This window comes from Panulirus ornatus, chromosome 55, assembly GCF_036320965.1.
Source record: "Panulirus ornatus isolate Po-2019 chromosome 55, ASM3632096v1, whole genome shotgun sequence".
Lineage (NCBI taxonomy): Eukaryota > Metazoa > Arthropoda > Malacostraca > Decapoda > Palinuridae > Panulirus > Panulirus ornatus.
The window spans coordinates 21,324,177-21,344,522 of record NC_092278.1 but is presented as its reverse complement, the minus strand read 5'-3'; the positions used below and the strand labels follow the sequence as shown (position 1 = coordinate 21,344,522).

Genomic DNA, 20,346 nt, shown 5'->3' with positions numbered 1-20,346 from the left:
GAGCATTCAGGTTTAGAAATTGAATATTGTACAGAGCGTTTGTCTGTTGTATGCAACCCTAGCTGGAATTTATACTAATTCAGGTGTTTTTAGTGAGTGAGGACAGGCGATCCCTGGCGGCTCCTCCAGTAGCCTCCAGTAGTAAGAGGTTGGTGTGGCTCCAGTTATATGTAGACAACCTCGATGAATCAGTAAATGGCAATAATGCCTCTTATATCAATGGCCATCAGGTATGTACGATACGCTTTATATATCAAGACATAAGATCTCTACCCTTAGAAGAAAATAGATTCAAAAGTTTATATGTTTAACATAGCTTAATGAACATTTATCTCGGAATTAGATCTAGTTATGGGATGTATCTTGGTTATAGATGGGTTTGGGTTGTATGTGGTAGGTGAGGTGGAGTGGAATGTGGGTGAGTGGATGTTGATTGTGCTTGTTGGAGTGGTTGTAGTCTGTGTGTTGGGGTTGGCCCTGGACTCGGTGTGGTGGGGTGGATCTAGGTTGGTTCCGCTGATGAACTTCGTAAATTGAGATAATTTCTTGGGAAGTAAGTTTAGGGGGTTTTATATGTTGGATGTTACTTTCCTGCTGAATGATTTGTGTGTGTTTTTAGGTGCCTTGGTTCACTGCGTTTTGCTAAATGTGAAATGTATATATTGGTACTCTGTCTTTCAAAGTCGACTACGATGCTAGGGAGTTATCTTGGCCAAGGTCTGTCTTACATGTACTGTGGGTTTGCTATGTTGTAGTTCATGAGATACCTGGCTAGGACTGTTATTCTTCTTTGCCATATATTCTGAGCTTAGATATGTTAAATTTGACTTCTGAGGATTTCTTTCATTCGTTGTCGATTGGAGATGAGTGCGTGAAACTGCCAGAGTCACCGTTTGGCATTCCCATCAAATTATAGTTTTATGAGGGTTAAGAAGGATTTATACAGTTTAGCTTGCACGGTGTATTACTATTCTGCTCGTCTTTGCTACTTCTGATTTGGATGTGCCGCGTCTTGCAGTAGGCTGTGATCATATCTAACACAACGGCAGCAGACGGTGATGCGTTGTATGACTCTACCTGGTGCGGTATTTTTCTATGATCGAGTGTAAGGTTTTCAGACGACATTGCGAACCCTTTTTCTTGTCAGCTTTTTCTTTGTTTCGCTTTGGTTTAGAGTTAGGGTGGTTGTGTGTGGGGTAAGATGGTTGTGTGGGGGTTGGCGGTAGGGTGTGTGTGTGTATGTGCGTGGGTGACGGTAGGGTGGGTGTGTGTGGGTGGGTGACGGTAGGGTGGGTGTGTGTGTGGGTGGCGTTAGGGTGGGTGTGTGTGTGTGTGGGTGGCGGTAGGGTGGGTGTGTGTGTGTGTGGGTGGCGGTAGGGTGGGTGTGTGTGTGTGTGGGTGACGGTAGGGTGGGTGTGTGTGTGTGGGTGGCGGTAGGGTGGGTGTGTGTGTGTGTGTAGGTGACGGTAGGGTGGGTGTGTGTGTGTGGGTGACGGTAGGGTGGGTGTGTGTGTGTGGATGACGGTAGGGTGGGTGGGTGTGTGTGGGTGACGGTAGGGTGGGTGTGTGTGTGTGTGTGGGTGACGGTAGGGTGGGTGTGTGTGTGTGTAGGTGACGGTAGGGTGGGTGGGTGTGTGTGTGGGTGACGGTAGGGTGGGTGTGTGTGTGTGTGGGTGACGGTAGGGTGGGTGTGTGTGTGTGTAGGTGACGGTAGGGTGTGTGGGTGACGGTAGGGTGTGTGTGTGTGTGTGGGTGACGGTAGGGTGGGTGTGTGTGTGTGGGTGGCGGGAGCGGGTGGCCCGCCCGGAGGCTGGGCGCGTCCCATAACCCATGACGTCAACCAACAAATTAGTGTCACCGCCGAGAATGTCCCACGACATGACGATTTTTTTAATGCTAAATTCATTATAACCCCATTATAAATTACTTATTTTTTATATTAATTATAACCAAATAATGTATCCTGGTATAATTCACAACTACAAGATAACCCATTGTTGTAATCGCATCATTTCTCAACCCATTCCCGCATGAAATAATAAGATTTATCACAGAGTTTCATGTTAACATCTGCCACGTCGTCAGGGTCGTGTGAAATGTCCGGACGACCTTAGTAACCTGCACATGAAGACAGTTAAACTCTCCATTCAAGTCTAACCGTCCTCCCCAACTACTCCCCACGATGCCACATACTTCCGAAAGAATAAATCCGGACGATTATATATATATTATACTTTTGTACAATATTGAATTAATCTACGATTAATACTTCAAACTACTTCAACAACGCGATTTGTATGTCGAGTAAGCGTTGTAGTAATAGCTTAAAGAGCTGTAAATTGAATTGGAAGAATTGGCACCTTACGAGGTGACGTCATCGCCCAGAGCGGGACATTCTTGCTTGTCATTGGTCAACACGGGCCTTCCTCTCCTTCAGGCAGTTAATGAAATTTATTCTCTCGTGTGTTCACAAATACAGACTTTTTCAACCAGTTTACAAATACAATCGTCCAAATACAGCTGTCCATACGATCATCATCAGTTATCCAGGTTAGTAAAATAAATAATTTGGTGGGCTTTTAATACCCACAATATCGTGAATTGCTAACGAGCTACCTGCTGATTAACATATACAAGCGTCCAGTGGGTTTACAAAAACCAATCGCCTGTGGTTTGACAAATATAACGTAGTACAACCTTCAAGCAAGTTAAACAATGGTTCACAGGATTCATTAGATTAACAACTGCCTTTCACATTTCAGAAACCATTTCCTGGCAGGCGAAACGACCGGGCAATACATTAACAAGTTTCAATTGGTAAGACAATTCAGCCTTCCGAATAGGTCGTTATAGACTTGTTAACAAGTTAGTTAACGCAGTCTCCCACTACACTAACACACGCACCCAACGAGTTTTCTAATAGATTAAATTCCATTAACCAATACAGTTGTCCGAAGGTTTTAGAAAATACCTCAGTTGTAATCCAGTACGAAATGGGGTATTTTGGAATGACCCGAACTACAACCGTTCAAATTTGAAATGCCTTGTAAGGTCATGGGTCAAGAAGAGCATCGCTAACGAGGCGGTTCGGTTTAACGGACACGAGCGTCATCGCTGGGAACGGAACGCACGAGAATCGTTAGTACGAACACTTACGTGCGAGCAACGTTGCCACCAACACAACACACGAGAATGGTTGCCATAACCAACGCAGGAGCATCGTTGCCATAACCAACGTAGGAGCATCGTTGCCATAACCAACGTAGGAGCACCGTTGCCATAACCAACGTAGGAGCATCGTTGCCATAACCAACGTAGGAGCACCGTTGCCATAACCAACGTAGGAGCATCGTTGCCATAACCAACGTAGGAGCATCGTTGCCATAACCAACGTAGGAGCACCGTTGCCATAACCAACGTAGGAGCATCGTTGCCATAACCAACGTAGGAGCATCGTTGCCATAACCAACGCAGGAGCATCGTTGCCATAACCAACGTAGGAGCATCGTTGCCATAACCAACGTAGGAGCATCGTTGCCATAACCAACGCAGGAGCACCGTTGCCATAACCAACGCAGGAGCATCGTTGCCATAACCAACGCAGGAGCATCGTTGCCATAACCAACGCAGGAGCATCGTTGCCATAACCAACGCAGGAGCGTCGTTGCCATAACCAACGCAGGAGCATCGTTGCCATAACCACGTAGGAGCATCGTTGCCATAACCAACGCAGGAGCACCGTTGCCATAACCAACGCAGGAGCATCGTTGCCATAACCACGTAGGAGCATCGTTGCCATAACCAACGCAGGAGCACCGTTGCCATAACCAACGCATATGAGAATCATTGCTAGTACACAACGCGCGAGCCACGTTGCCAAAATATTCTCATATCCAGACGCCATGAGAAGTGCTGCTGTTTTCAAATATTCCTGAATATTTTCCTCTTTCCATGTGTTCAGTTTCTCCTAGCCGGATGTATTTGGGCGGTGTTTCAACTGTTGCTCTTACGGTAAAGTTACACCAGAACCACAGAACATGTGTTGCTGACAGTCACGTTTTGCAGCCTCTGTGTATAGCTAAGACACTCCTCGCTAACTCTAATATTCTGGACGTGGTTGAGGAAACATTTTGGTAGAAATTTGACTTAAACTAGACTCATTTCGACCCGCCTATTAATCAGCAAGTATCTCAGCTATTTAATTATTACTCATTATTTCTCATTACGTTACTCATTACTCAGAATGATAATCCAGTATTTTAAGATAAATTACTCTCCGTTGGTCACCTAAACAGATACATCGGTCTGGAAGTCTACCTTCTTGGCCATGATTGAATATGAAGACGACCATTGATGTCAAATTCTATAGGGTTAATTTCGAGGCATTTCCATTTAAAAGAAACAAATGCTATTTCAGTGTTTCGTATGGTGACAGCATAAACCACCTCGTCAGCTGTGGCGCAAGTCAGGCTCCTGTGAAGTGATACAGGGAATGAGAACGACCGGAAATATGATTTTTTATACTGACGTTATGTACAAGACAAGGAGTAGGAGAAGAAACGCTTGTATTGGGAGACCAGCGGGGAATTCATTCTTGCTAAGTGTATAAATAAACAGAAAGCATGACAGTTCAAAGTAAAGGCTTACAAGTAATATGGAAATGGCCATCACTGGTCGTGTATCCTTTATTTTAGCGTCTGTACAAGTATAAGTAAGAATGGTTTCCAGGTGTCACACCGCGCCATTGTACTCGCGGATGACGTCACATATAAATATTCCACCAAGAGTTAACGAGTTGTCACGTTTTATTTTATCATTTCACTAATATTCTCGCTATTCTTAAGATTTAAACGTGAAACACGTATACTTTTTAACATAAAACGTTCGAAAATCATTACTTATATTGTGTTCGGCTGCATTTTCGCCCCGGAAATAGAAATCACAGCGAAAATATATAATGGCCATTTTTGCCAAGTGTTTGCCTCTGTCCGAATGCTTTCATCAAGAAATCTATGTTAGGTAAAACAACCCTTATTTGTCCTTGTAATATTATTCACCTAACGGATCAGTAGGTATCATACATTTTCTATGAGAGAAAAATTATTGCAAATTCTTTTATGACTAATATATGATAATCATATGCGGAATTTCAAAATCATTGCAAGGATTCAGACGTGCCATCTGACCCGACGCATATTGTTATGACGGACACAATGTTATAAATACTTATCATTGTTGAGGAAGATACTTCCATTCTTCCTTTTTTCTTGGCTTATTTTGCTTTGTCATACACTAGTTGACGTCTACAGACACAATGGAACTTCCTACATAGAGAAAATAAGTTCATACGGCTAATAATTATAGTTGCACGAGTCAGAAAGAAATTTAAGATTATTTTTTAAATAGTATCTTGAAATTAATGCTCGCTGATGGATAAATCATATTAACATCAAACTTATATAACCTAACAGGTGGAGTCTGGCATGGAAAGAAAACAAAAAAGATGTATTGTAAATCCACACCAGCATCGTCTTACGGAGGAGAGCGGAAACCACTTGGTGCGAGAGATCAATATTTGTCATGTTCTCAAAGTGAATTTGAAATGACTGGGGGTTGGGAAATCCAAGATGGCGGACTAGCTATGACATTTGGTAAAAATTATTTCCTTTCTGTAATGTGTTAGAGTCAAGATTCCTTCCCGTACGGTTATGTCAGTTTGAAATTAAAGTGGCTCCACGTTTTAAGATACTCCTGAAAATTCGTGAAATGCTTGGCTGAAATATTTCAAATATATTTATTAGTGAAGGAAATGTAAGATCTTTAGTTATGTGGAATGTCTAACCTAATTTGTAATGTGAGGACAGCAAGAGGAGTACAGAGACGAGTAACAACATATGTGGTTAATGTGTCGGGAGATGCAGGAGGAAGGCGTGGCTGAAGTTTCGTAGTGCTCCTGCAGGAGGGAGGAGGCGTGGCTGAGGTCCCGTAGTGTTGCTGCAGGAGGCGTGGTCGAAGTTCCGTAGTGCTCCTGCAGGAGGGAGGAGGCGTGGCTGAGGTCCTGTAGTGTTCCGGCCGGAGGGAGGAGGCGTGGTCGAAGCTCCGTAGTGCTCCTGCAGGAGGGAGGCGTGGCTGAAGTCCCGTAGTGCTCCTGCAGGAGGGAGAAGGCGTGGCTGAGGTCCCGTAGTGTTGCCTGCAGGAGGGAGGAGGCGTGGTAGGGGTCAAGGAGAGCATGTAAGGAGGGAAGAAGTCACATGTTGCCGTAGCTACCTACAGAAGGCGGCGACGGAGTCACCGACGGGCTAGCCACCGGGCCAGAGGCGTCTCGACCCTAGGTGAAGGGCGAGGCGATTGTGAGTGGGGATCAGGGTGTCCGCGCGCGCGGCGTTTTAAAGCCCGCGAGGATTATATTATGTAGGTCATTCACGCTGGCGTTAGGGGCGCGGCGTCGGGGGTCATGACGAAGGGCTGCGGGGCGGCAACGACGCGTCATTCACGCCAGGGGAGGTGTGAACGACGACTGCGGTGTGAAGGGCTTTCTAGAGAGGCTGGCGTTGCGCAAGGCAGTGAGCGTCCCCCCGCGCGCCCTCAACCTCCCTCCTCCCCCAAGTCCTTCAGACTAAATTGTCGTCATGAGGGGGGAGCTCTCACGTGCACTTACGGGCTAGAGGGGCATTGGAGGGAAGGGCGCCACACCATTAACTGATACGTTTGACATCCAAGTGTAACAAACTGTGAAACGCGCTTGATAAACTGCTGCCGACACGATACTTTTCTAGACTAGTTTCTCTCTCTCTCTCTCTCTCTCTCTCTCTCTCTCTCTCTCTCTCTCTCTCTCTCTCTCTCTCTCTCTCTCTCTCTCTCTCTCTTCTTCCTTCGCTGGAGTTTAGCCTGACCAGAACGATGCTCCCCGAGTCTGAGAAAGATGTTGTGCGAAAGTGATGTGTGTGTGACGTAGAGCGTGGGGGAAGACATGGTAACAAGATTTGGTGGCCCCTCCATGGCCGGCAGCAGCCCAGCCTCGGGAGTAAGGTTCGATTTTTACGTGAGGGTTCGCTGGGTTCTCTCTCTCTCTCTCTCTCTCTCTCTCTCTCTCTCTCTCTCTCTCTCTCTCTCTCTCTCTCTCTCTCTCTCTCTCTCTCTCACGTGACTTATTCATGGAAATGATAACCCGAAATTATCTCGGGGGGAAACGTGAAAATCGAATGGCAGTCAAGGTTAGCGGGAGTTGCTGGAATAATATATATATATATATATATATATATATATATATATATATATATATATATATATATATATATATATATATATATAGAGAGAGAGAGAGAGAGAGAGAGAGAGAGAGAGAGAGAGAGTGTTCGTATGACCACTTACGAGACTAGTCAGACATGTAGTGAGCGACTGTGTGTACGTATGTTTTGGTCTGTAAGTGTGAGCGTCTGGTCTGTGTTTACGTTTACACACGTGTAGGCTTACATTAGTGTGTGTATGTGGCTAGCTATCAGCGTGTACGTACACACACCTTTACAATAGAGGGCGTATGTGCGGGTGCCGTGTGCGTGTGTATACACAGCGCGTGGATGTGAGGCTACACAGACAAGGGCATATCCCGGAAACGTTAGATTAACAGGCTAGAGTAGCGTGAACACATGTGCAGCTCATGTAATTCTCTCTCTCTCTCTCTCTCTCTCTCTCTCTCTCTCTCTCTCTCTCTCTCTCTCTCTCTCTCTCTCTCTCTCTCTCTCTCAGGGGATAAGACACGTGCTACTATGCCATCACTCCTCCCCCCCCCACTCTCCCCCCCCCCGTACCTCGGGACACCTGACACCACTTAGTAAACAAAACGAAGCCACTTAGCAAATAATCCCGCCATCCTTTGCTTCCGTTTTCTATACCTCACTCGTCTGTCCATATCCATTGCCAATTACAAATATACCCTTTATTATTATTTTTATCCTGTCGTAGCTCAGTTGAAAGAACTCAAAGAGATATGATTGTATTTACTCCATATTGAAGAAATTGAGAGATCGAAATTTATTGTAGCGACAAGCGGAAATAAAAATGTATAACAAAATGTCAAATGAAGGTCGCATTTTTCATGCGTCTTTGTTATGGCTGCCGTCATACCCACGATAAAACTGGTGACAATGTAAAATATATATATATATATATATATATATATATATATATATATATATATATATATATATATGGAAGAGAAATATATAATGATAAGGAGTATTGTTCAGAGAGCTGAAGAGGGTGTGCTGAAATAGACGCATGGAGAGAATGTGTGAGAAGTTGACAGAGAGGATCAGTGTGTCAGAAGTGGAAGGAACAAGGAGAAGCGGAAGACTCAAGTGGAGATGGAAGGTAGGAGTGAGAATGGTCGAGGCCTGAACATGCAGGAGGGTGTAGGGCATGCACGGGATTGAGTAGATTTGAGTGATGTGTTATGCGGGGGACGACGTGCTGTCAATGGACTAAGCTAAGGTATATAAAGCGGTCAGGAAAAAACCACGAAAATGTCTTTAAGGGCTTGATTTATAGGGAGCTGTGTTGTCAGTGCATTATACATGACAGTTACGAATTAGGTCATGTTTTCGTCTTTTCCTGGCGCTACCACGCTCACGCGGGAAATCGCGAATATATATATATATATATATATATATATATATATATATATATATATATATATATATATATCCATTGCCAATTACAAATATACCCTTTATTATTATTTTTATCCTGTCGTAGCTCAGTTGAAAGAACTCAAAGAGATATGATTGTATTTACTCCATATTGAAGAAATTGAGAGATCGAAATATATAATGGAAAGCCTCATGTAAACAAAGATATTTTGGGACACAGAAGCCATTAATATTTTTACCTTTAATCGGAAAAAAATATGCATTGTTGCCAACACCCGGACCCCACCAACTACGTCACCAGCATGCTAACGCGTGAAGCGGGAGGCAATAGTCTGGTCTCAACACGAGATTAAGAAACCTCAAAACTCCAATCCATATGAGGGAGGGGGGGGAGACGGTGGGGGGGGGGACGGTGGGGGGGGGGGAGGTTCTCGTCAACTGGGGTTGTTCAGTGTTGCCATAACAGGTATAGTGTTACCACCACGTGGACAGCGTTGCCATAACTTGGACAGTGTTATACCATATGTTGTGCAGTGTTGCCCAATGCGTTGAGTCGTGCTTCCACATGTGTGTTGTAGTGTTATAACATGTGCCGGCGTTACTGTGCGTCATATAGCCTTACCAGTGTTATGTTATACACTGTTACCGTATATTTTGTACGGTTACAGTAAGTCAATAACGTCACCAAAATTGTAGTGTTACCACATGTTGGCTGGGTGTAAGCGTGGTAGGGAGTGGGCGTGGCTGTGTGTGTGTGTGTGACTGTGGGCGTGGCTATGTGACTGTGGGCGTCACGGTGAGGGTGTGTGAGGTGGGTGTCAGGGAGGGAGGTGGCTAGTCATTCAACCACCACATGACCCTCGCCAAAGACCTCGTTAACCGACGTATATGCGGGACTGTTGCCAACACCCCCCCCCCCCCCTCTCCACCCCTCCCCATGCACCAGTGTTGACAAGACCATGTTACCCCCCCCTCCGCCACCCACCCCTCCTCCCATTTCAACACCCCCTCCTCCTCCTCCTCCTCATGTATGAGGCACATGGTCCCCCCGTCAGCCCAAGCTATCTAACTGGCACACAGTTGTTCTTGTCGGTGTTGACAGAGCATCTAAGGTTGGGGTCAAGGGTTCTAGACTGTTCTCTCTCGAGCGTTATGAATGTGAGGGGACGCTGTTGAGGAAGCGTGTGTTGCCTGCTTCACCTCACATCCCACTGAATGGGGTAAGTGGCGGTAGGGGGGAGGGGGAGGGAGTGACGTGGGTAGGGGGGAGGGGGATGGAGTGATGTTGGGTAGGGGAGAGTGTGTTAGTGGTAGCGGGAGAGTGTGTTAGTGGTAGCGGGAGAGGGTCTGTATTTGGTATTGCTGGAGGGGAGTTGGGGGGGGGGGGGAAGTATGGTAGTTTTAGCGGGAGGAGGGAAGGAAGTGATGGGGGAAAGAGGGGTATATGGTAATGGTATGGGAGGGGGTTATAGTTATGTTGAGGGAAGGGAGGTTTGCGCCTGGCAGTACACGGGAAGGACAGATAACAGGAGACGTGATGGCCTATGACGAGGTTATCTGCTGGAGCATGGTAACAGTTCCCAGCAGCTGACACCTCCCCACCAGTCCCTCCGGCTCAACAACCAGCAGGAAAGTAGTCAAGGAATACCATAGAGTACACACAAGGTATACTAGAGTGGAAATTCTATTGGAAAGTATAGATAAGGTGGAAATCTCTTCAGTCAGTTGGTACAGAAGGCTTCTCTGGAATTATGTTTTGTGCTTGTGGTGTATACGAGGAGCTTGTGGTATATAGGAGAACTTTGAGATGAATATGACGAGGTTTCGAATGTAAAGACTAAATGAAAATTCTTTTCTATCACACGAGACATTTATTTACTGTCAGTGTTTGATATCCTATTTTCGTTGTATTTTTTTTTCTTACATATTCAAAGAATTCTTCTGTTTTCTTCATTTGATATTTTCCTTATCAATTTCTTCTTCACGAACTCCAAGTTTCTTCCTTTAGTCTCTTTTTCGTTCTCTGTACAATCGTTGGTCCTGAGGAATGCCCACTGACTTCAGATTTCCTGTTCGCATTTCTTACACACTCAATTGTATCATTAATTCCCCAAGGTCACCCAGACTGGCATATTTTGCTCATGACACAGACAGACAACATACATCCTAGACGGTAGGATCAGAAGATTCGTTAATAACTCAACACCAATACATATATATATATATATATATATATATATATATATATATATATATATATATATATATATATATATGTATATATATATATATTTTTTTTTTTTTTTTTTCTCCAGGTGCCAAATGACGAGAAACTACAGGTGAGAGAAAAGAAGATATCTGAAGTCATGAAACAGATCACGTGAAGCCAAGTAGTTCATCAAGCTGGTCACGTTGTCTTACACCCCCCACCTTTCATGAGACTGGATGAAGTTCAGACGATAGATAAAAATTTCCAGTAACTACAGCATTCAGCAGATCAGCAGTTCAAGGTAAGGTACCGCAAGTGTAGATGGAGAGTGGGAAATCCTATCGCAATATTCACAAGGGGAAATGTTTGCCACACTGTAGCTCGAGTTAAAACAAAATTGGACAAGGTCTTAGAAAACTAAACTAAAGTATCGCTGTGTGATAACCTACAGTCATGAAGGCTTCTGCAGCAAAAGACCTTCTCTTACAAACTAACAAGAACGTGTCAGTGCCACATATGACAACTGGCATTCCAAAGTATCCTTTGGCTGTAACGTATACAGAAAGCATTCGATAAAGACTTACCCAGAAGGTTTCTGCATGAGGATTAAATTCTCACGGCACAGGCGGCGGATTTCGTACATGGATTGATGATTAGATCACCGACAGAAACTCCCACTTTAATGGTGAAGCTTCCAAGTGAACGTGACAAGTGGGGTGCCACAGGGGTCAAGCCTTAACCTTAATCTTCTTATACACAGAAACTTGTTAGAAGGTGACTTCGTACCTAAGATCACAGAAATGACGAATGATGACAAGCCAAGCGGTAGAGTATCAAATGAGCAAAACTGTGAAGCAATTAAGCGAAATCTTGTTAAGTTAGATAAGACAATAAGATCCTGTAAATTAATCTTTTTTTTTAAGAAAAAGAAAAGTAATACTACTGGCCAATCCTCATGTAGATAGTCTCTACACCAAAACTATGGGAAGCAAGAGCCAGCCCTGTGCAGTGGGGCTAAACCATTGTGCCTGCGACGCGCACACACACGGCTCAGTCGAACAATAGCCGATATACAGTGGTTATGGAACAGAATAACAAGATCACAGCAGACAAAAAAAAGGACAAAAAGAAGTTATACCCTAAAGAATAGTGAGGCGGAGAACTTTTCATTCCCATCTGGATAAAAAAGAAGTGAAAGATGAGCCACTTCAGATGTACTGGAGCGACCAAGCCACTTCTGTAGACGTAGAAATATAATCTCAACATTTGCATAACTCCCCAAACTTTTTATGTCGTGGGGTCATGTAAGACAGAGTGGGAAACGTCTGTGTTAAACATGTTTACATTACGTTATGGCTAGGTTGTACTGTGGTATTCCAAAATTTCATATGATAAAAGGAAACGAATGGGAATTTAGATTGATATATAAAGTCGATATTACATTTCGCGCTTGTATTAAGGGTTTTGCTTCCCCATTCCGAGATGTACCGAGTCATACAGAGAAAGGAGGTGTGGACAGTACAAGCGAAAGAACGAGTATTGACATCAGAGGAGAAGGGAAAGTAGGTTGAAGTTATGTAGAACAGAATCATTATCCTTTTAATAGAGCTCATTGTTGTTTGTAAAGTGGCATTAGACCCGACTCCTGACCGTTCTCATGGACCTCCACACCCTTGCATTCAACAAGTCACAACCCAAGGTTATGTTGACCAGAGCAGCGGTAGGTTTTGTGGTAATTGATCATGAAGACGATTCTGTGGAATAGAAGGATAGAAAGCGGCATATATATAAATGCCAGAGGGAGACCGAGAGAAAAGTGTTACTGTGTATTGTTAGGTTTGATTAATATAATTAGTTAATGGATATTGAGTTGAAGTCTCAGTCACACGTCGTATAGTTATGTGGGTTTAAACCCATTAACTGCCCGGATCATGTGCCCATCTATGTTGGGCTAAATTCTACAATCGAAAGAAAAAAATCTTTTCCTTTTTGTACCGGTCTTACGGTTTATCCCAAAACCACATAATCTCTTGCTCTGATCAGATTTCATACATTAGTAGCAACCAATTTACAGATTTGAAATTACTGTAAAACTTAGCCTTCTAAACAGTGTTTTTTATGCGTCTGTTTACTATTACTCTGCAAATGCTAGACATCATTACACTCAGTATAAAAGATAATATATTTCATCTATTTTGGGATCAGCTTGAGAATTATGGCCATTACTCGTTTATGTGAGATTTTCCAGGAATTGCCTAATCTGGCCAACATTGATGAATGATTGATTACAGCTCTCAAAATTACTCATACTTTTCCGTACATTTATCTCAGAAGCGTAATAGGTATAAACCAACACAGACATATGCACATACATGCACACAAGCACATATATTTCCAAGTCAGCAGGCGAAGTGACAAGGTCATAAAGTATACAAGTAAACAATGGCTTTACGAAATGGTCGACTTGTGAGACCTCGATTCTCCAACAGATATATCTCAGGCTTGGGAAAGAGTATCGTACGCTAGTGATATCCATATCGCACCTCCTTTGATGTACGATGTCCCCAGAAGATAAATAACTGATGAAATATACTGATAATTGAAACTCATAACCTAATTTTCAACCATAATCATTATTCCCAGCGGGGGGCTGGAAATCCTCCCCTCTCGTTTTTTAAAAGAAGGAACAGAGAAGAGGGACAGGTGAGGATTATTCCCTCAAAGGCCCAATCCTCTGTTCTTAACGCTACCTCGCTAATGCGGGAAATGGTGAGTAGTTTGAAAAAGATATATATATATATATATATATATATATATATATATATATATATATATATATATATATTCTTTTTCTTTCTTTCATACTATTCGCCATTTCCCGCATTAGCGAGGTAGCGTTAAGAACAGAGGACTGGGCCTTTGAGGGAATATCCTCACCTGGCCCCCCTTCTCTGTTCCTTCTTTTGGAAAACTGAAAAAAAAAAACGAGAGGGGAGGATTTCCAGCCACCCGCTCCCTCCCCTTTTAGTCGCCTTCTACGACACGCAGGGAATACGTGGGAAGTATTCTTTCTCCCCTATCCCCAGGGATAATATATATATATATATATATATATATATATATATATATATATATATATATATATATATATATATATATATAAAAGATGCGTTAACAAGACTTTATGCAAACCTTGAAATGATTGAACTTTGGTTCGTGGCGCGTAGGGGAAACTCATGGACTGAGGGAGCAATTATCATATAAATTAAGAGTTATTTTCGTATCTGATAAATCAGGCGCGGAGAACCTTGCATCTCCCGGATATACCTGAGAACCATTTTCCTTATGAATTAAGACTTTAAAGTGAATAATTGAAGCTAAATGTTTCATACAGGAATTTGAAAGTTTATTACCGTAAATCTTTTATGAGTAATTGATATATATATATATATATATATATATATATATATATATATATATATATATATATATATATATATATATATATATGTGTGTGTGTGTGTGTGTGTGTGTGTCACCTGATGTGGCCTTTGACTGGGGTATGTGTTGCCCATACCTCGTCGGTCACTATAGGAAAAAGGTGTGGTGGATTCACCTGCTCGCGCTACACCCGGGGATGGAAACATGGGTACACGAGCGTACACAGCGTGTACTCAGTGCTACTTTGGGCGTGCATCGAGTGATGCTGTGTCGTTTCAAAATACTTGACCATCTGGTTATTATCTCATCGACACAGTCGTCTTACACTTCAGTTAAGTGGCTAAAAGACTCGACACTTGATTCCTTCCACTCATTCTTTCCCATCCCTCAAGCGTGCACCCTAGTTCCCCTTCGGCGAAGGTGCTTCACTTGGAAGCACAGTCTCGTCAAAGTACTTTTCACCAACAGGGAGTCCATCATTTCTTTGCTACTTAAAGTAGCGCAACCTTGGAGCTGCAGGAGCTCCTGGAAAGAGGACCTGGGTAACACCAAGACCATTAGAAAGGTATTCTGGGCAAGTATATATATATATATATATATATATATATATATATATATATATATATATATATATATATATATATATATATAGTTATGACGGTTAAGGAAGAGGAGTTCTTTAATGGCTTTTTGTGTATTTTAATTGCGATGGTTGGTGAGGCTGGCTGGGGTTTATTTGGATGGTGAAGTCGTTAAATTTATTCATGGCTTCATTTGCATTTCTTGAAGAGTATAATTGAGATTTTAAGGAAAGAAGTACTATATCTATCACATCAGACGTGAAAAAAATACCAGGAAATACGGTAAGTAAATTCTATACTATTAATAGTTGTCCCATATATCTAAAATTAAATAAGGAAGGTGTGGTCGTACCCAGATAAACACAGACGTGGAACCATCTTGCAAGTATTTACTCGTCACAAGATCCGGATCAAATCATAGGAATGGCGTAAACCCATTAATCCCTAGTTAAGGAGGGTGGAGTGGGTCCGGGAGTGGCGTATATTCACTTCATTCTGGAGTGAATAACGGAGTTAAAAGGTGCGCCAACACCCAAACTCCCCGGGTCAGTGTTGCCAGACCGGTCCGGCATCCGACTCCCCCAAACAGAAATCACTACTATGTCACCCTTCAACCCCCGTGACCCTTGCTATACTCACTTATGATCACGTCCCTCACCTAACTTACTACTAAGTGACTGCATATATGATTTACAAAGCTATTTAGTGTTAATACAGCTGAAATTATGAGTTAAACTTCTATTATCATTATTGTATTATTTTAGTGGATAGAAGCAATTTTGTTATTACTGGTTCTCAGTATCATGATTATGGTATCAATTAGTAATCATTCGTTATAGCTATTATTATCCATACTATTTATTCTTATATTCATATCTTTTGTGAATTCATTTACATTGTTATTATTCATTAATTAACTTTAGTGAAGGGCTTGAGATGAGTGAAATAAGTGGTGTCTCGGGCCTGCTTTCTACCTAGTAATTCTAAATGCCCATCTAAATTCGATAGCTAAATTCGAGGCCACTTGAGTAAGGCGCAGGAATGGAGCCAAAAATTGCAGTAGAAGTACAGTACCCTCACCCCCATGTTAGGCAGGGTACAGTGCTCTCACCTCCATGTCAGGCAGGGTAGAGTGCCCTCACCCCCATGTTAGGCAGGGTAAAGTGCCCTCACTCCCATGTTAGGCAGGGTACAGTGCCCTCACCCCCATGTTAAGCAGGGTAAAGTGCCCTCACTCCCATGTTAGGCAGGGTACAGTGCCCTCACCCCCATGTTAGGCAGGGTAAAGTGCCCTCACCCCCATGTTAGGCAGGATAAAGTGCCCTCACCCCCATGTTAGGCAGGATAAAGTGCCCTCACCCCCATGTTAGGCAGGGTAAAGTGCCCTCACCCCCATGTTAGGCAGGGTAAAGTGCCCTCACCCCCATATTAGGCAGGGTACAGTGCCCTCACCCCCATGTTAGGCAGGGTAAAGTGCTCTCACCCCCATGTTAGGCAGGATAAAGTGCCCTCACCCCCATGTTAGGCAGGGTACAGTGCTCTCACCATGTTAGGCAGGGTACAGTGCCCTCACCCCTATGTCAGGCAGGGTAAAGTGTCCTCACCCCCATGTTAGGCAGGGTAAAGTGCCTCAGTTCCATGAACAAGATGCTTTTAATTCTACGTTTGGTTCCAGTGAAACATGCTATGGAGTGCACAGTTCAGGTCTGGCCTCCATATTCTAAAAGACATACATAATATATGAGAGAACACAGAGAGGAGCAACAAAGTCAGTACCAGAAACTCTGGGATTTGACTCGAGTGGCGAGCCATGAAGAGGCTCTTAACCCCTTGAGTACGAGGACTTAACCCTTTGAATACGACGACTCTTCCCCTTCAGGAGGATAAATGATCATGCGAATGTGGATAGTTTTTTGTTTTTTCTGTTACCAGAGCCTGGTCTATAAACAAGATGTTGGGTGCAATAACTGGAGGTATGCGAGGCCTCAGTAGGTATTTTCATGGCAGATATATCAGTTCCTTCAAAAACGGTCGTGGAATTTGAGTATGTTTAACAGTTTACATTCTTTAACCTCTTTCATTTCATCTATTACTATTATTTGTCAAAACGTAAATCTAAAAAATAATTTGATATCTAAAGCACTTTAATAACAACTATATTGATTGCAATAGGATACCTAAACGCGGGATAGATAAATTATATGTAAATGGTAGAGTTAATAGTAAAATGCAGCATTGCCCAGAATGAGAGTCTAATGATTTGATTTATGAAGGTTTGATCATTATTAGTAAGTCCCATGAATAACCCCTATACCTTCCCATCACGGTTGGCTAATATAAGATTCTTGCTATATGATCCAATATCATTTTTTTTTCTGTTCTCTTCCCTTGCAATAAGCTTAGAGTAATAGCAGATTTGCAGATGCAAAATTGATATTACATTTACATTTACATTTTACTCTAAGAATCTTAATAATTGCTTTGAGTTATGGTGGAAAACTTCACTGGCCCCTAGAGTCGTATCACTATAGAATTATCAAGAATTCTTGAGGTCTACATGGAAAATTTGAGACATGTCCTCAAGCTATCGTAAGAACTTCTGAAGTCCTCGTAAATAGACTTTAAGATCATCTCTGAAAATCCCTGATTTTAGAGCGAATATCTTGGGTTGGCAATACTGTCTTTGACCACTTGTTTATATTGGGCGTCCACAAACTAGTCCTGCAGGATTAATAATAATTCGTCTTTGTTGGGACAATCCGTTCATGACATTCCTCCTGCAGATAATATAGAATTATCTGGCGACATTAGAATATACCTTGGGAAACGTGATGGCAAACTGGCGAGAAACTGAGTAAAAAATGACTCAGTGGGGAGTACGATGTTCGGCGGAGGAATACATAATGGACGCACTCGTAAACTCGTGTCGTTCTGAACGCCCGTGTTTTCCGTCCTCGCGATAATGTGAAGGGATTTATGCCATTACAGCGGGGATTTATGCAGCTAGTGACCCCAGCCACGTGAAACGGGATCACCAGAAGTCGATTTTGGTAACCAGTTCGCCCGGTAGACGACCAGGTAAGTCGTATTCGGGGTTCGTTTTCCCCCCTTCTGATTTAAGAAAGTCGTTTTAGGGGAGGGAAAGGGGGGATGGGCTGGGCACCAAAACAAAGCGCCGGGTCTAAGACTCTAGGGTGGCAAAGGTTGGTGAATGAACTCTCATTTATGTCCGAAGGGATGAGAAAATGTCAGGCTTGTGGCCAGGAGCCATGGGCGTCCCAGCAAGTGACGCGAATTGACCTGGGGGTTGGAAGGGGTGGGACAGACAGACAAACTGACAGGCGTGACAGTACCGGGACAGGGCATCACCCGTCCTGAGAACCCTCCTTGTGTTCGTAATTACTAGGGAAGGATGTCACAGGAGTCGTGTCTAACCACGTAAGGCGTGTGTCCTGTGTGGCTGTCATTCGTATGTCAGGAAGCCTTGTGAAGCTCTTGAATATGACAGTTCCTTAGCCATGTTGGCAGTAATTAGTTATTTCGAGTTATTCTAGGCCTGTGTAAGCCATTATCAGGTGTAGTTTTAGTTGTATGTGAGAGGCAGAAGTGTGAAATAGGTTCACACCCTTATCAATAGTTATCTTGACGTTGATATCCTAAAGATCTTATTTGGTAGATTGAATTATGACATGTTTATGTAATTTGTTCTCCTGTGGGTTTTTTCATGTTGTTTATTTTCTCATACTCAGTCATGTCTATATTAATGATTTAAGAACAGATTCATCAGTTACAGTTTGAAAGTCTGTATATTAATGATTTAGCGCATATCTGTCAAAGCTTGAAAGTCTGTATATTAATGATAAAGAGCAGGTTCATCAGTTAAAACTTGACATTAGAAAGCATCAGTTGCATCTGAAGTGACTGACACCCGCAAATGATATGATAAATGAGATTATTTTAAAATGATTAATTAGTTTTAAAACATTTAGTCAGTTTAAGGTAAGTATTTACCTTGATGTGTCCACCTGATTGATTGTTACACTTAATTTCTATCATATAAATCAGTCACACTTGGGTAATATCCTCAGATATGTGATGCAGTAATTGTAGTAATTTGTGATTAGGAAAAATAAAGAAGACCACTGGATTTGAATTATCAAATTGTAAGATTAGATTAAGGAAGAGCTCAGTTATAACCAATGCATTTAGGATCCGTTGTCAGATGTAGCAGGTCAAACTGGCTTATCAGAGGTAGTTATGTTTAGTTGATAAAGAAATTAATTTCCTGGTAATTTGTAGGCTGTGAACAGGTTTTGTGCAAATGTCTATAAGTTTAACTTGCCATTAGCGTTAGCTTCGGATGTTGGGTAATTTCGTTCAACAGTGCCAGTGTGATTACCTATTTGTAGTTATGCTTGTGTGGCCCCATCTGCATCGTGTTGGAATAGCTTTTATATATCATTGTGAAAGATTTGGTGTGGCAGGAAATGTAGGGGGAATTGATTAGGGAGTGAGTGAAACAATATTTTGGGATGGTTTGGGCATGTGGAAAGAATGCAGGATGGGGAGTTTACAAGGAAAGGGTATGAAAGTATGATTAAAGGAGTTGGTGTGAGAGGAAGACCGCCTGTGATGTGGGTAATTAGAGTGAAATAGTGCAGGAGGGAGAGAAATGGTGGAAGAGTGTGTGGAATGAAGTATGCAAGGAAGGCCTGTAAGTTCCGGGGTAAGTGGAGACTTGCCATGGCCATCCCCTTGGTGGGAGTTCCTCAAGGGAATGAGCATTAGAGACAGATAGATGAATAGATTTGATTTTATTGATCAGTGTTAGATAAGTTGATAGTTGTGAATGTTTTTGAGTAAGAGGGGAAATGTAGGGTTGATTAATGAAAAGTAATTAAAATACTTAGTTATTAAAGATTAGAACGTATGTAAGCCCCATCAAACTTCAGTTTATTGCCAAAATGTTTGGGAAGGAGGGAACCTTCATCTTGGAGAAAGTGAAGATTCTTGATGAACTTGATGCTGGAGCTGGGGCTTCTATGGCCAGAAATGATGTTCAAAGAGTCAAGGGGGCTTGGGGATGTGTCTTTCTTGACTTTAGATACATATCTTATGTGTGTTAAAGATTTGTGAGTGGTATTTTAGTGGATAAGTAAATTGTAAGAGCAATAGTAGGTTTGTTATTTGGGCCTCTGGTCCCAAACCCACTATTTACATTGAAAACTATTGAAATAGAATTTCTTGGAACTGTATACTGGTTATTGCTTGGTCCCTGTCTTGCAAATAATCGTGACATTAGTGTATTTGTTATTGTGCATTACTGTTATTAACAAAATTGTAGTAGTTCTCAGTTTTATATTGTATCGTATTACTTTATTTGATTATGCTGTGCATGAATTCACAAAAAGTTTTCAGAAAATATGTTTAGGTAGTAGATGGATATAGAAATTTCTTAATCAGTAGC

General features: G+C 42.4%; 1 protein-coding gene across 17 annotated transcripts in view; it reads left to right on the top strand.

Annotated features, from left to right (window-relative positions):
- The first annotated feature begins 17,757 nt into the window (after window positions 1-17,757).
- Window positions 17,758-20,346, top strand: part of cora (erythrocyte membrane protein band 4.1 like coracle) — a 70,699-nt gene continuing 68,110 nt past the window's right edge. For 12 of the 17 annotated variants that reach the window (XM_071693038.1, XM_071693040.1, XM_071693033.1 and 9 more), the window contains exon 1: window positions 17,760-17,957. The gene's annotated coding sequence lies outside the window, so the exon portion shown is untranslated. Of the gene's footprint in view, window positions 17,958-20,346 lie in introns of all 17 variants that reach the window. The other 5 variants (XM_071693049.1, XM_071693043.1, XM_071693045.1 and 2 more) reach the window with 2 other exon arrangements.